Here is an 18,171-nt window from a genome sequence, read left to right on the forward strand (position 1 = left end):
AGTTTTTAAAAATGAGTTTTGAACAGCTTGAGGGGTGTAGTTTGCAAAATGGGGTAATTTATGGGTGGTTTCTGTTATGTAAGCCCCTTAAAGTGACTTCAGAAGTGACTTGGTCCTTTGAAAAGTGGGTTTTGCTGTAAATGTGAAAAATTGCGCATAAAACTATAAGCCCTATTACGTCGTAAAACAATAAGGTTTCATTTTCAAAATGATGCCAATATGAAGTAAACATGTGGGGAGTGTAAATTAATAACTATTATGGGGGGTATCAGTATTTTTGTAAAAAGCAGAGAATTTCAAAGTTAAAAAATTGCCGATTTTTCCAAAATTTCCGAATATTTAGCATTTTTTTATATAGAAAGGTAAAATATATTGACTCCCATTTAGCACTGACGTGAAGTACAATATGTCACGAGAAAACAATCTCAGAATGGCTTGGATAGGTGAAAGCGTTCCAAAGTTATTAGCCCATGAAGTGGCACAGGTCAGATTGGCTTAGGCACTTGGGTACAAATAGGCCTAGGGCTGAAGGGGTTAATAAGCTACGTATATGTAAGGGCTATCATATCAAAAAATAAACTACAGACATGCATCTACCTAAAAATACCAAAGAGAATTAGTCACTCCGCTTGGTACCGATATCGTCAAATTTGGTTCTTGGCTCATGGACTAAGTGTGGACAGGTGCCAAGTCCTGCTGGAGAATTAAATCTCCGTCTCCAAAAAACTTGTCGGCAAAGGAAAGCATGAAGTGCAGTAAAATTTCCTAGTAGACGGCTGCGCTGACTTTGGTCTTGATAAAACACAGTGGACCTACACCAGCAGCTGACATGGCTCCCCAAACCATCACTGATTGTGGATACTTCACACTAGACCTCGGAAATCAAGGTCCCAGAGTCTGGAGAAAGAGTGGAGAGACCACAATCCAACACTACAAAGTCTGCAATTATGAAAACACTAAGATCTTGTGCCATACAATAGCTTTTCTATAAACAATTAATAAACTTGAGATCAGACACAGTGGAACTTTGTTACAAATCTATGAAGACTAGATTAAATAACCCTTTGTACTGAGAATCCATCGCATATTCAGAATTTTGATAAAATGAACAAACCTTTAAAACCCCACTCAGATATACTGCAATGTAAACTGAATATGTAACAAAAGTATGTAACAATTTCTCCACAACACTGAAGACAATTTTCACAGATGTTTCACAGCTGCACATTCCCTGTGCCCCCTAACATCCGCTGTGCTCCCCACACAACCACTGTGCCCCCTCACATCTGCTGTACCCCCCACGCATTTCCTGTGCTCCCTCACAACTGCTGAACCCCCACACGCATTTCCTGTGCCCCCTCACATCTGCTGTACTCCTCACATGCATTTCCTGAGCCCCCTCACATCTGCTGTACCCCCACACACATGCGCTGTGCCCCCACACACATTTCCTGTGCCCCCTCACATCTGCTGCACCCCTCACATGCATTTACTGTGCCCCCACACGCATCCCGTGCCCCCTCACACGCATCCCGTGTCCCTCACATCCGCTGTACCCCCACACATTTCCTGAGCCCTCACATCCGCTGTACCCCCACACACATCTCCTGTGCCCCTCACATCCGCTGTACCCCCACACACATCCCCTGTGCCCCTCACATCCGCTGTACCCCCACACATTTCCTGTGCCCCTCACATCCGCTGTACCCCCACACATTTCCTGTGCCCCTCACATCTGCTGCACCCCTACACACATTTCCTGTGCCCCTCACATCTGCTGCACCCCTCACATGTATTTCCTGTGCCCCCTCACATCCGTTGTACCCCCACACGCATCCCGTGCCCTCACATGCATCCCGTGCCCCCTCACACGCATCCCGTGCCCCCTCACACGCATCCCGTGCCCCCTCACACGCATCGTGCCCCCTCACACGCATCCCGTGTCCCTCACATCCGCTGTACCCCCAAACACATTTCCTGAGCCCCCTCACATCTGCTGTACCCCCACACACATATCCTGTGCCCCCTCACATCCGCTGTACCCCCACACATTTCCTGTGCCCTCACATCTGCTGCACCCCTCACATGCATTTACTGTGCCCCCACACGCATCCCGTGTCCCTCACATCCGCTGTACCCCCACACACATTTCCTGAGCCCTCACATCTGCTGTACCGCCACACACATCCGCTGTGCCCCACATCCACTGTACCCCCACACATCCGCTGTGCCCCACATCTGCTGTACCACCACACACATTTCCTGTGCCCCCTCACATCTGCTGCACCCCTCACATGCATTTACTGTGCCCCCACATGCATCCCGTGCCCCCTCACACGCATCCCGTGTCCCTCACATCCGCTGTACCCCCACACACATTTCCTGAGCCCTCACATCTGCTGTACCCCCACACACATCCCCTGTGCCCCTCACATCTGCTGTACCCCCACACACATCCCCTGTGCCCCTCACATCCGCTGTACCCCCACACACATCCCCTGTGCCCCTCACATCCGCTGTACCCCTCACATCCGCTGTACCCCCACACACATTTCCTGTGCCCCTCACATCCGCTGTACCCCCACACACATTTCCTGTGCCCCTCACATCCGCTGTACCCCCACACACATTTCCTGTGCCCCCACACACATTTCCTGTGCCCCTCACATCCGCTGTACCCCCACACACATTTCCTGTGCCCCTCACATCTGCTGCACCCCTCACATGTATTTCCTGTGCCCCCTCACATCCGTTGTACCCCAACACGCATCCCCTGTGCCCCCTCACACGCATCCCGTGTCCCTCACATCCGCTGTACCCCCACACACATTTCCTGAGCCACCTCACATCTGTTGTACCCCAACACACATCCGCTGTGCTCCCTCACACGCATCCCGTGCCCCTCACATCCGATGTACCCCTACACACATTTCCTGTGCCCCCTCACATGCATTTCCTGAGCCCCCTCACATCTGCTGTACCCCCACACGCATCCCGTGCCGCTCACAACCGCTGTACCCCCACACACACATTTCATGTGCCCCCTCACATGCATTTCCTGTGCCTCCTCACATCCGCTGTACCCCCACACGCATCCCGTGCCCCCTCACATAAATCCTGTGTCCCTCACATCCGCTGTACCCCCACACATTTACTGAGCCCCCTCACATGCATCCCCTGTCCCCCCCACACGCATCCCCTGTGCCCCACATCCACTGTACCCCCACACATTTCCTGAGCCCCCTCACATCTGCTGTGCTCCCTCACACGCATCCCCTGTGCCTCCCCCACACATCCCATGTCCCACATCCACTGCACCACCCACACTCATCCCGTGCCCTCACATCACCATGTGCCACACAACCACTGTGTCCCCACACATCCCGTGTCCCACATCCACTGTACCACCCAAACTCACCCCGTGCCCTCACATCTGCTGTACCCCCACGCATTTCCTGTGCTCCCTCACATCTGCTGTACCCCCACACGCATTTCCTGTGCCCCCTCACATCTGCTGTACCCCCACACGCATTTCCTGTGCCCCCACACATCTGCTGTACCCCCACACGCATTTCCTGTGCCCCCACACATCCGCGGTGCCCCCTCACACGCATCTCGTGTCCCTCACATCCGCTGTACCCCCACAAACATTTCCTGAGCCCCCTCACATCTGCTGTACCCCCACACACATCCCCTGTGATCCCTCACACGCATCCCGTGCCCCTCAAATCCGCTGTACCCCTACACACATTTCCTGAGCCCCCCCTCACATCTGCTGTACCCCCCACACACATCCCGTGATCCCTCACACGCATCCGCTGTACCCCCTCACACGCATCCAGTGCCCCCTCACATCCGCTGTAGTGTACCCCCGCATATCCCCTGTGCCTTCACTTCACATCCCGTGCCCCCTCACATCCGCTGTACCGCCCTCACACGCATCCCGTGCCCCCGCACATCCGCTGTAGTGTACCCCCGCACATCCCCTGTGCCTTCACTTCACATCCCCTGTGCCCCCTCACATACGCTGTACCCCCACACACATCCTGTACCCCCACATACGCTGTACCCCCACACACATCCCTGATGACCTGACATGTGTCGTACAACCATTATCCTGGGATAGCAACAAAAATAAAGCCCTCAGGCAGGACACACGGTGCGGCTTCTGTCAGGATCCGAACGTTGGCGCATGGTTAGCTGGCCATGGTATCGGTGACTATGGGCTTTTCCAGGCAGCCTAACCGCACAGCGCCTGGACGTGTCTGCATAGTGCTCTATACAAGACATCCAGACTTTATTACAGATGGGAACCTTTCCCTGGGCCGTCCTATGCTCTGCGCCCTTTATACCTGGGCATTACTACATACAGCCAGTGACCGGTAATGGCAAGCTGTGGAGACTACTCCGGTCTCTTCATCACTGCATTGTTCTCCATCCCCGGGGACATCGGGGCACAGCGGCGGGGGTGATGCCATCTACACGCCATGGCACAGCAGTGCTGTGTGCACCACGTAGGACACTCACTGCAGAGGCTGCGGTACTAGAGCTGCTGCCTTTGTGTCCTCCGCCTCCTGCCTGGTCCCGGGTCCTGTGCTGCCATCACAAGGGAGGGAAGGGCTGCAAATGACACCCACGGCACAACAGGAAGGCAGCGCACACCTATAGCGTGGCTCCTCCACCTCGTCACGTCACACTCCCCATCTGCCGCATACAAAGAGCGCCGCTATTGGCGTCCTCCTGCCACTTACTGATTGGCTATTGTCTCCCAGCCTCTCATTGGCTGCGCACAGCTTACACTGTGTGTGTACATGTGTTCCCTGCAGTGTGCTAGGAGAGGGCAGTGTGCTGGGTGACCCCAGTGTGCTAGGAGAGGGCAGTGTGTGTGCTGGGTGACTCCAGTGTGCTAGGAGAGGGCAGTGTGCTGGGTGACTCCACTGTGCTAGGAGAAGGCAGTGTGCTGGGTGACCTCAGTGTGCTAGGAGAGGGCAGTGTGCTGGGTGACCTCAGTGTCCTAGGAGAAGGCAGTGGGCTAGGTGACCACAGTGTACTGGGTGACGGCAGTGTACTAGCAGAGGGCAGTGTGCTGGGTGACCGCAGTGTACTAGGAGAGGGCAGTGTGCTGGGTGACCCCACTGTACTAGGAGAGGGCAGTGTGCTGGGTGACTCCTGTGTGCTAGGAGAAGGCAGTGTGCTAGGAGAGGGTATTGTGCTGGGTGACCGCAGTGTACTAGGAGAGGGCAGTGTGCTGGGTGACCCCACTGTACTAGGAGAGGGCAGTGTGCTGGGTGACTCCTGTGTGCTAGGAGAAGGCAGTGTGCTAGGAGAGGGTATTGTGCTGGGTGATGGCAGTGTACTAGGAGATGGCAGTGTGCTGGGTGACCCCAGTGTACTAGGAGAGGGCAGTGTGCTGGGTCACATCAGTGTGCTAGGAGAGGGCAGTGGGCTGGGTGATGGCAGTGTACTAGGAGCAGTAGCATAGCTACCGGGGGGCAGAGGGGGCAATCGCCCCGTGCTCTGAGGGGGCCCACCCGGATCTACGGTACTGCAACTGTATCGATCTCCCTGCTCTGTCGCCCGGCCGCTATGGGGCCTCTGAGCAGTTGGACACCATCTGCAGCAAGTTGATGCTGCAGCTCTCTGGAGGTGGTCTGAGGATTGTCCTTGACTGATCTCACCATTCTTCTTCTCTGCCTTTCTGATGTTTTTCTTGGCCTGCCACTTCTGGCCTTAACAAGAACTGTACCTGTGTTCTTCCATTTCCTTACTATGTTCCTCACAGTGGAAATTGACAGGTTAAATCTCTGAGACAGCTTTTTGTATCCTTCCCCTGAACAACTATGTTGAATAATCTTTGTTTTCAGATCATTTGACAGTTGTTTTGAGGAGCCCATGATGCCACTCTTCAGAGGATATTCAAACAGGAGAACAACTTGCAAGTGGCCACTTTAAGTAGCTTTTCTCATGATTGCATACACCTAGCTATGAAGTTCAAAGCTCAATGAGGCTACAAAACTAAAAAAAGTGCTTTAGTAAGTCAGTAAAAAGTAGGTAGGAGTATTTTAAACAAGAAAATGATAAGTGTGCCCATACTTATGCACCTGTCAAATTTTGTTTGAATGCAGATTGCACATTTTCTGTTAGCACAATAAACCTCATTTCAAGGCAGAAACATTACTGTGTCCAACAGTTATTAGATATATGAAACTGAAATAGCTGTTGCAAAAATTTTTTTTTTTATAAAACATTAAGCTTAAGATTAATAGGGGTGCCCAAACTTTTTCATATGACTGTGTGTGTGTGTGTGTGTGTGTGTGTGTGTATATATATATATATATATATATATATATATATATATATATATATACATATATATATATACCAAGCCATATGAAAAAAATATGGTTTTACGTTAACAAAAGGCTTTTGCTATAATTAAAATATATATCAAAAGCCAATTGACGTTTGTGGGACAATCATTCTTACATCACACACATATGCTCTTTTCATAACCATCTGGTAATTAAGTAAATACAACACACAGAGTACAGTTTTTAAAGAAAAATTATATTTTTTCAACATAATATAGTTTGAAAATTAAGAAATCACAAGTGAGAAACAGCATAATCTTGCCAGGGAGTAGCACCCTGAGGAGAAACAAAATAATTTGTGAAAATATCTCTCACTTTTAGTCCAGAAAGGGGACGGCGCGGAGGAGGGACATGTGGTGTAGGCCTACTCACATTGGGCAACATTTCTTCACCAATAGCAGATGAGGGGCAATCATGAAGTCTAGTAAAATTTTGCAAAACAACACACGTTTTAATTACTTCATTAATAGTAGCCTCACTCAGCTGAATGGCAGACTGGAGGACACACCATTTGGCACACAGAATCCCAAAGGCACACTCCACCAGTCTACGTGCCCTGGAAAGCCTCAAATTAAATACACGCCGCCGGTGGTCCAGGTTGCGCCTGGGATAAGGCCTCATGACATACCTTGTCAATTGGAAGGCCTCATCTCTCACAAGAACATTTGGCACTGCTTCAGCATTGGAGCCTGGGAGTTGTTGTGGTGGTGGGAGGTCTAACTGGTTTTCACGTAGCCGCCGACCCATAATGGACGAATTGAACACCCTTGAGTCTCCTGTTCGCCCATAGACCCCAATGTCTACAATTATAAACCTGTAGTTACTGTCAACTACAGCTAACAGAACTACAGAGAAAAACTGCTTATAATTGTAGAATTCTGAGCCAGAGTTCGGCGCCTTACGCACCCTGATATGTTTCCCATCCAGGGCTCCAATGCAGTGTGGGAAGTCACAAGTGTCATTGAACCCACGGGCTATTTTGAGCCAATCATCCAGTTTTGGCTCAGGCATGACAAGTTCATGGAGTTTAGCCCATATTTCAGTACATGTTGAGTGCACAATGCCAGAAATCGTGGACCGCCCAATGAGAAACTCCAGGTGTAGTCCCACATAAGACAATCCAGTTGACAGGAAGCTGAAAGGACAGAAAAAGTAACCCCTTCATGACCCAGCCTATTTTGACCTTAATGACCTGGCCATTTTTTGCAATTCTGACCAGCGTCCCTTTATGAGGTAATAACTCAGGAACGCTTCAACGGATCCTAGCGATTCTGAGATTTGTTTTTTTTGTGACATATTGGGCTGCATGATGGTGGTAAATTTAGGTCGATAATTTTTGCGTTTATTTGTGAAAAAAAAAATGGAAATTTGGCGAAAATTTCGCAATTTTCAAATTTGAATTTTTATTCTGTTAAACCAGAGAGTTATGTGACACAAAATAGTTAATAAATAACATTTCCCACATGTCTACTTTACATCAGCACAATTTTGGAAACAAAATTTTTTTTTGCTAGGAAGTTATAAGGGTTAAAATTTGACCAGTGAGTTCTCATTTTTACAAAAAAATTTACAAAACCATTTTTTTTAGGGACCACCTCACATTTGAAGTCAGTTTGAGGGGTCTATATGGCTGAAAATACCCAAAAGTGACACCATTCTAAAAACTGCACCCCTCAATGTGCTCAAAACCACATTCAAGAAGTTTATTAACCCTTCAGGTGTTTCACAGCAGCAGAAGCAGCATGGAAGGAAAAAATGAACATTTAAATTTTTAGTCACAAAAATGATCTTTTAGCAACAATTTTTTTATTTTCCCAAGGTTAAAAGGAGAAACTGGACCCCGAAAGTTGTTGTCCAATTTGTCCTGAGTACGCTGATACCCCATATGTGGGGGGAACCACTGTTTGGGCGCACGACAGGGCTCAGAAGGAAAGGAGCGCCATTTGACTTTTTGAATAAAAAATTGTCTCCAATCTTTAGCGGACACCATGTCGCGTTTGGAGAGCCCTTGTGTGCCTAAACATTGGAGCTCCCCCACAAGTGACCCCATTTTGGAAACTAGGCCCCCCAAGGAACTTATCTAAATGCATAGTGAGCACTTTAAACCCTCAGGTGCTTCACAAATTGATCTGTAAAAATGAAAAATTACTTTTTTTCACAAAAAAATTCTTTCAGCCTCAATTTTTTCATTTTTCCATGGGCAACAGGATAAAATGGATCCTAAAATTTGTTGGGCAATTTCTCCTGAGTACGCCGATATCTCATATGTAGGGGTAAACTACTGTTTGGGCGCACGGCAAGGCTCGGAAGGAAAAGCACGCCATTTGACTTTTTGAATGGAAAATTAGCTCCAATCGTTAGCGGACACCATGTCGCGTTTGGAGAGCCCCTATGTGCCTAAACATTGGAGCTCCCCCAAAAGTGATCCCATTTTGGAAACTAGACCCCCCAAGGAACTAATCTAGATGTGTGGTGAGCACTTTGAACCCCCAAGTGCAAAATAATTTTTCTTTCCTCAAAAATAATTTTTTAGCCCGCAATTTTTTATTTTCCCAAGGGTTACAGGAGAAATTGGACCCCAATAGTTGTCCAGTTTGTCCTGAGTATGCTGGTACCCCATATGTGGGGGTAAACCACTGTTTGGGCACACGTCAGGGCTCGGAAGGGATAGAGCACCATTTGACTTTTTCAACGCAAGATTGGCTGGAATCAATGGTGGCGCCATGTTGCGTTTGGAGACCCCCTAATGTGCCTAAACAGTAGAAACCCCTCAATTCTAACACTAACCCCAACACACCCCTAACCCTAATCCAAACTCTAACCATGACCCTAATCACAACCCTAACCCCAACACACCCCTAACCCTAATCCCAACCATAACCCTAACCACAAGCCTAACCCTAATCTTAACCCTAATTCCAACCCTAACCCCAACACACCCCTAACCGCGGATTTCCAGTGTTTTTTGTGCGGATTTCACCTGCGGATTCCTATTATGGAGCAGGTGTAAAACGCTGCGGAATCCGCACAAGGAATTGACATGCTGCGGAAAATACAACGCAGCGTTTCCGCGCGGTATTTTCCGCACTATGGGCACTGCGGATTTGGTTTTCCATAGGTTTACGTGGTACTGTAAACGTGATGGAAAACTGCTACGAATCCGCAGCGACCAATCCGCTGCAGATCCCCAGCCAAATCCGCACCGTGTGCACATAGCCTAATTCTAACCCTAACCCTAAGTGCAACCCTAACCCTAAGTGCAACCCTAACCCTAAGTGCAACCCTAGCCCTAACCCTAGTGGAAAAATAAAAATAAATATATTTTCTTTATTTTTTTATGTTCCCTACCTATGAGGGTGATAAAGGGGGGGTTTATTTACTATTTTTTTTATTTTGATCGCTGTGATAGAACGTAACACAGCGATCAAAATGTACTTGGAAAGAATCTGCCGGCCGGCAGATTCGGCGGGCGCACTGCGCATGCGCCCGCCATTTTGGAAGATGGCGGCGCCCATGGAGAAGACGGACGGACACCGGGAGGGACATCGGAGCTCGGTAAGTATGGGGGGTGGGATCGGAGCACGGGGGGAGCGGACAGGAGGACGGGGGCGAGCAGGGGACATGGGAGGACGGAGAGGAGGAGATCGGTGGCGGTGGGGGGGGGCAGATCGGGGTCTCCAGCCATGGCAGATGCTATTGCAGCATCGGCCATGGCTGGATTGTAATATTTCACCAATTTTCATAGGTGAAATATTACAGATTGCTGATTGGCTGTTTCACTTTCAACAGCCAATCAGAGCGATCATAGCCTTGGGGGGGGGGCACCACCCCTGGGCTGAAGCACCACTCCCCCTGTCCCTGCAGATCGGGTGAAATTGGAGTTAACCCTTTCACCCTCTCTGCAGGGACGCGATCCCTCAATGACGCCACATAGGCGTCACAGGTCGGATTGGCACCGACTTTCATGACGCCTACGTGGCGTCAAAGGTCGGGAAGGGGTTAATATTAGGTAGGTTACAATAGTTTACACAAAACATGAAAAACCTAGGTATGTTGTAGATTAAAAAACACAGGAATATCACTGAAATTAATCTATATTTACCTAGGGTACATAAGTCGAACATTACAATACATATTTTGAATGTGCTTTTGCCCTAATTAACACATATATTTTCAAATAGCTGCTAGCAAACAACCCTTAAAAAAAAAAATCATCAACATACAGTATGTGAGGATGTTGAATACATACCGTAAGGTAAAGAGAAGACGCTCCTCTGCGGATATGCTTTTTCACATCCTGGTGTCCTGATACGTGAGTCCTGGACGTACTGTCTCCAACAAGATATCAAATGTTGCTATTGTCATTCGACAGTATACAGTAGATAAAACTTATCAGGATTTGCACACAGAGCTGTATAGAGCCTCTGAAAATGGCCTTTAGTGAGGCGTTGGGTCAAAAGAGGATGCACCCACAATCTTCTCCTTCGCGGATCAACAATCACAGGGTATGGCTGCCCAAACCGACGCGACAAGACCCAGTTAAATAACACCCGCTGAGTTGGGGTGAAGTGCAGTAGGTCAGATATGGTGCAAACGTTAACACAACACACCAACAGATGCACAACCACAAAATGGCCATATGGGAGGGTGCCACCTGTTGTAGAGGCCTTAAGTAGGGTTGTTGATGCTGATTTAAATTATTTCAGGCTACAAAACCGTTAAATGTCCATTTTGTCAGGTTGCGTTGAAAAAACGCCATACGGATGTCATACGGATTACATACGCAACATTACATGCGCAAAATACGCAGCCACCCCTTGCCAATGGATTACATACGGAACACTATTAAAACGGACCGTATTTTCATATGCATAGTGTGACGCCGGCCTTTTACTACAGGGTCTGCCTATGGGGATGCTGTCTTATACTACAGGGTCTGCCTATGGGGTGCTGCCTTATATTATAGGGTCTGCCTATGGGGGTGCTGTCTTATACTACAGGGTTTGCCTGTGGGGTGCTGCCTTATACTGCAGAGTCTGCCTATGGGGGTGCTGCCTTATACTACAGAGTTTGCCTATGGGGGTGCTGCCTTATACTAGAGTTTGCCTATGGGGGTGCTGTCTTATACTACAGAGTCTGCCTATGGGGGTGCTGTCTTATACTACAGGATCCGCCTATGGGGTGCTGCTATATACTACAGTGTCTGCCTATGGGGGTGCTGCCTTATACTACAGGGTCTGCCTAGAGGGGTGCTGCCTTATACTACAGGATCTGCCTATGGAGTGCTGCCTTGTACTACAGGGTCTGCCTATGGGGTGCTGCCTTATACTACAGGATCTGCCTATAGGGGTGCTGCCTTATACTACAGGGTCTGCCTATGGGAGTGCTGCCTTATACTTCAGGGTCTGCCTATAGGGGTGCTGCCTTATACTACAGGATCTGCCTATGGGGGTGCTGCCTTATACTACAGGGTCTGCATATGGGGGTGCTGCCTTATAATGCAGAGTCTGCCTATGGGGTGCTGCCTTGTACTAGAGTCTGCCTATGGGGGTGCTGCCTTAGATTACAGGATCTGCCTATGGGGTGCTGACTTATACTACAGAGTCTGCCTATGGGGGTGCTGCCTTATACTACAGGGTCTGCCTGTGGGGTGCTGCCTTATACTACAGGGTCTGACTGGGGGTGCTGTCTTATACTGCAGGGTCTGCCTATGGGGGTGCTGTCTTATACTACTGGGTCTGCTTGTAGGGTGCTGCCTTATACTACAGGGTCTGCCTATGGGGGTGCTTCCTTATACTACAGGATCTGCCTATGGGGGTGCTGCCTTATACTACAGGGTCTGCCTATGGGGTTCTGTCTTATATTACAGGGTCTACTTATGGGGGTGCAGCCTTAGATTACAGGATCTGCCTATGGGGTGCTGCTATATACTACAGGGTTTGCCTATGGGGGTGCTTCCTTATATTACAGGGTCTGCCTATGGAGGTGCTGTCTTATACTACAGGGTCTGCCTATGGGGTTCTGTCTTATATTACAGGGTCTACTTATGGGGGTGCTGCCTTATATTACAGGGTCTGCCTATGGGGGTGCTGCCTTATACTACAGGTTCTGCTTATGGGGGTGCTGCCTGATACTACAGGGTCTGCCTATAGGGGTGCTACCTTATACTACAGGGTCTGCCTATAGGGATGCTGCCTTATACCACAGGGTCTGCCTATGGGGTGCTGTTTTATACTACAGAGTCTGCTTATGGGGTGCTGCCTTATACTACAGGGTCCGCCTATAGGGGTGCTGCCTTTTACTACAGGATCTGCCTATGGGGTGCTGCCTTATACTACAGGGTCTGCCTATGGGGGTGCTGCCTTAAACTACAGAGTCTGCCTATGGGGGCGCAGCCTTAGATTACAGGATCTGCCTATGGGGTGCTGCTGTATACTACAGGGTTTGCCTATAGGGGTGCTTCCTTATACTACAGGATCTGCCTATGGGGTGCTGCCTTATGCTACAGGGTCTGCCTATGGGGGTGCTGCTTTATATTACAGGGTCTGCCTATGGGGGTGCTGCCTTATACTACAGGTTCTGCTTATGGGGGTGCTGCCTTATATTACAGGGTCTGCTTATGGGGGTGCTGCCTTATACTACAGGTTCTGCTTATGGGGGTGCTGCCTTATATTACAGGGTCTGCTTATGAGGGTGCTGCCTTATATTACAAAGTCTGCTTATGGGGGTGCTGCCTTATACTACAGGGTCTGCCTATGGGGATGCTGCCATATACTACAGGGTCTGCCTATGGGGGTGCTGCTTTATACTACAGGGTCTGCCTATGGGGTGCTGCCTTATACTACAGAGTCTGCCTATGGGTGCTGCCTTGTGCTATAGGATCTGCCTATGGGTGCTGCCTTGTGCTATAAAGTCTGCCTATGGGGGATGCATTATACAATATAGAGTTTGCTTATGGGGGCTGCCTTGTGCTATAAAGTCTGCCTATGGGGGGTGCATAATACAATATATAGTAGGCCTATGGGGAGTGCGTTATGCTATATGGAGGCTTATGGGAGTGCATTATACTATATGGAGGCTTATGGGGAGTACATTATACTTCATTTAGGACTATCTGGTGCATTATACTATATGGAGGCCATCTAGGGGGGCATCATACAGTGTGGAGATTATAGTGAGGGGGCATCGTACAGTGTGGGGATTACAGTGAAGGGGCCATCATAGAGTGTTGGAGCCATCAAACAGTTTGGAGGCTACTAAGGCCTCTTTCACACTTCAGTCTTTTTGTTTCCATCAAAATCCGTCATTTTTTGAAAAAATCGGATCCAGCGAATTTGCCCGCTGGATCCGTCTTTTTCTCATACATCTGTCGGAATTTGTTTATCCGTCGTCTGGAGAAGACATACAAAGAAACGATTTTTGTCTGCGTCGATAAATCGGCCAGCGACGGATCCAGCGGCATCTGTCGTTGGCTAGAATGGAAGCCTATGGACGCAGGATCCGTCGCTGTCCGTCAAATGACGAAATCCATCGCTGGATTCCGGTTTTTTACACTGAGCATGCTCCAAATCTGTATTTAGTTGCTAATTAGCCAGACAGCCCCAAATCTATATAAACCTGGTGTTACGGAACCCCCCCAGTACCCAGAATATGTTGTGCAGTTATATGTATGTATACTAGGTTCCATGATAGATGCATGTCCCTAATGCATCAGCCCACAGGCTGCGCCCCTGGGCAGAGGGGACAAGATATCCCCTTTCTGACCTCCCCCACCTTTGTAATTCCCACAGTAAATATCGGCAGGCTCCGGCCACCTGCGGCTATTGTAATGTATGTCTGGCTTGCTGCTTTTTAATTGGCCTGCCCTCTGTATCTGTGTGATATATTCTGTGTCCTGTGAGTAAAGCATTGTCACACTGGAAATACGTGGAGAAGCAGTGATCTTTTATATGCGCCCATGTAATCAAGCAATTCCAGCCAGCGTCCTTCATTCAGACTCCAACCAAAGCAAAGTGGACCTCCTGAAACACGGGGTGGTACTGAAAGAGGTACTCCAGCATGTTCTGGATATATGCCTTTGCATAGTCTGCATGGTATGCGTTAATCAGGTGTACTCTATGCTGCCCGATGTTGGTGTATTCTTTTATATCTCCCCATGAGCCATTAGTTTGGGGTTGGGGTCTTTTGGGGGGGTTTCACTATATATTGCTATTTGATCTCTTTGTCCTGTGTATTTTGGATGGTGTGTATTTTTTAATTATGTTTTAACTGTTTGTGATGTTTTTGAATTGTTCAATAAAATCAGCTTGTTATTTCTATAACTTATTATATAGCATTATTGGTGTGCGAGCCTTGGCAGTAATGCTTTTCCTTTTTGGTTTTTGCAATTTTGGTTATTACTGACCTTGCACCCATGACCTGCCCTATTCCTATATGGTAGTGCGCCCAATTCTTTGATTATTTGACTTTTAGTACTGCCACCACTTTTGGAAGTTGAAGTGCGTTCAGCAGGTCCTTAATGGCTCCATGATGCTTCACGGTTGTTCCGCTTGCTGTGATGAAGTCCCTTGCAGCCCAGATGGGTCCGAAGTCGTGTGCTATGCCATGCGAGTACCTCGAATCGGTATACATTTTCTCAGTCTTGTCTTTTGCCATCTGGTAGGCCTTCGTCAGCGCTATCAGTTCTGCTTCCTGGGCTGACAGACTGGGCGGCAGACTTCTGGACCACAGGATCTCTTGATTGCTGGTCACTGCACATCCCATGTGGAATCTTCCTTCATCATCTGCAAATCTGGAGCCATCCACATAGAGGATCAACTCTGGGTTGGTCAGTGGCTCTTCTGTCACTTTGGGTAGTCCTGCTGTTTCCTGTTGCATGATGCTGAAGCAATCGTGGTCATCCGTCCGGAGCAAATTCAGATCCCTGCAGAAGGTATCATGCAGATTTTGATCAGACTTTTTATCTGAGGGTCCATATCTGTATCCCCGCTTGGGAGTGGGAGTAGAGTGGACGGGTTGAGGACTGTGCATCTGGAGATGGTGACATTGTCGGGCAGAAGTAGAGAGCACTGGAGGCGAAGATGCCTGGCGGTGGAGAGATGTTTTAGCTGGGTTTTTCCACTGATGTCAGTAGTCCTGTCCAGGAGGGCGTGTGCTGCAACTGCTGCTCTCAAGCGGGAGGAAGAGGCTCCCCTTGCAACTGGATCCAGACGAGCTGAAAAGCAGTCCAAAAGTCTCTGCTTTCCCCCCTGAAGCTGCGTCAGGACTCCAGTAGCAAGACCTTCTTTTCTCATCAAGTAGAGACGGAATGGCTTCTCGTAGTCAGATAGGCCTAGTGCTGGCGCTGAGACTACAGAGCCTTTTAACTTCTTGAACGAACTGAAGGCCACATCTGTCTGGAGGAACGGGATCACGCTGACGTATTCACACAGAGGCTGCATTAGGACGGAAGCATCAGGGATCCAGGCTCTGCAATACGAAACTAGACCAAGGAAGGCCTGTAGCACCTTTGGAGTTGTTGGAGGAACCATCTTCTCCACTGTGGTCTTCCGGTCATCTGTCAGGTGTTTCGTCTGGTGAGCAATACAGTGTCTCTGGAACGTAACTCGCTTCAGACACCAATGGACTTTGTTCTTTGAGATCTTGCAGTGCTGCTCCTCCAGGTAGAGTAGGAGATACAAGAAATGGGCTCATTCACAGCTCTCAGGTCATGTACCATTCTGAACTTGGCTGGCTCTCCTTTTACAGTCTTTTTCTTGACGGGGAAAGCAGAGGATTGCAAGGCGATGTGCAAGGAACAATGATTCCTATTAACAGGTAGACCTTCAGTTGGTCAGAGGCAGCTTGACTCTAGGCCTGGCCTGAGCCTTACGAGGGTACGGGATACATGGCTTGAGTGACACCCGTGCTGGGGCAACTTGAGGTTTTCTCACGTCCTGGGGTCCCTTAGGCCATAGACTTTCTGGTACTACATCCAGTACCTCCTTGGGTAGGCCTCATCGGTTGTTTAAGGTTCTTGTAGGGCCGCCAGCATGATTCTTCTTGGGTCAGGGATGAGGAAAGTGTCACTGTCCCATCTTCCTGGAACACTGTGGTTGCCTTCAGCTTCTGCAGTAGGTTCGCTCCCAGCAGGTTGAGTGGGAGGCCCTTGACACAACAAACTGGGACAGGATAGAGTGTCCTGGTTGAGTGCACATGCTCAGTGACTTTGTAAGCTGAGAATGTCTGACTTGACCCTCAATGCCCATGCGAGGCACAGAGGATTCTGATAGGCAGGTGGGATCAGCGAGTTCCACAGGTCTCATCACACTTGCACCGGTGTGCAGAAGCAAAGATCTGACAACGCCATCCACTTTAAGGGTAATTTGAGGTATTGGTCTTGCAGATGAAGTTTTACATGTCAGGAGCATAGTGTCTTGCGGACCTGGCTTTGCTTGCCTCTGTCCTATGGACGGGGTACTTCACTGCTTTCTGCACTTCTTCCTTGACCTGTTTCTCTGGAACAACTCTTGGGATGCATGGGTCCAGCCTCTTCAGGGGCGTGGGTGCTTTGTACTGGTTCCGGAAATGGCCAAACCTGCCACAAATGCAACACTTGACACTTCTTCTGTCTTCGTAGGGTGGTTGCGCTTTCAGGTCAGTGGTCACCATGAGAGGGGCTGTCTTCTGCACCCCTGGTTGGGACTTGGTCCCTTTGGCTACTGTGGACAACATGATGGGTACTGTAGCGGCAGCGTGGTCCAGCCTGCTGATTGAAGCTGCAGTGGTAAGATGGGGCCTGCAGGTGTGTCAGTGGCGAGGCCCGGGGGTGCCATGAGACCGGCGGCTGCATCCAACCCAAGGTCTTGGGGCATTACAGGGGCTGCGGCTGCATCTGCCAGCACTTCTTACCCCTGGTCTGACATAGCTTCTCCCCTTTGCTAACCTTATTGAGGTCAGTGTCTCCTCTCTGGAATCTGCAGCGGTTCTTCCGGTGTGTCGCTCGGCACTTTGCAGCGTCTTCACCTCTGGCTCCCCTTCTGGCGTTCTCAGCAGCACGGCACCCATTTCCTTCTTCGCGCTCTTTGTGGTGCTATAATGGCGGCAGTTTTGGTGACAATCGGCAATAAACAGTCTCCTAGGCGCACATAAAACATTTTGCTGGGTCAGTCCACTGCTATTGACCTGTTCTCAGGCCTAGCCACTATCAGTGGTTTCCTAATTGGCTGTCTCAGTCCATGCACAAAGGCCTGTGCCAACATTTGCCTGTGTATCTGGTCTTGAATGGTGAAGCCCAAGTCTTGGAATACTTGCATTACTCTGCCATGAAACTACTTTACAGATTCTGTCTTGTCTTGGCTCATGTCATGGCTTGTCCTGCCAATCTGCCTTTGGCCCACTCTCTGAGCTGTTCAATTAGCTGTGGCCCTGACTCCCAAGCGTGTACATCTAATTCTGCTGGAAGTTTGAATTGTTCCTTCATGATTGGCCAGAGTGCATCACCTGCTTCTATTTCCATTCATGGCCCAGAGATCATTCCAGGTAGCTGCATATGTTTGCTGGTTCTGCTACATTAAAATGCATCCCTGGGTCTGGAAGATTGTCATCTGACTTGAAGTGCAGTGCACCTAGTATAATGGTGGTGCCTGTATCTGCCCCTGCATTCTTGGTGCCTGTGGGTTTCTTTTCCTAGTACTGGACAGCATGTATGATGTTCCCTCTTCATCTTCATCAGAGGAATAGTTGTGATAGCGTGTACTGGGGTCATACACTGACTGATTTTGGACTTAGAAGTTGCTTTTTTGTGTGAGGATGTCTCCCC

At 49.1% G+C, this 18,171-nt stretch overlaps 1 protein-coding gene across 1 annotated transcript in view; it reads right to left on the reverse strand.

Moving 5' to 3' along the window:
• The window catches only part of TMTC4 (transmembrane O-mannosyltransferase targeting cadherins 4), a 114,337-nt gene extending 109,631 nt beyond the window's left edge, over nucleotides 1-4,706 (reverse strand). The window contains exon 1 of the mRNA XM_077297077.1: nucleotides 4,528-4,706. The gene's annotated coding sequence lies outside the window, so the exon portion shown is untranslated. The remainder of the gene's footprint in view (nucleotides 1-4,527) is intronic.
• Nucleotides 4,707-18,171: the final 13,465 nt, after the last annotated feature.

This window comes from Ranitomeya variabilis, chromosome 3 (assembly GCF_051348905.1).
Source record: "Ranitomeya variabilis isolate aRanVar5 chromosome 3, aRanVar5.hap1, whole genome shotgun sequence".
Taxonomy (NCBI): Eukaryota; Metazoa; Chordata; class Amphibia; order Anura; family Dendrobatidae; genus Ranitomeya; species Ranitomeya variabilis.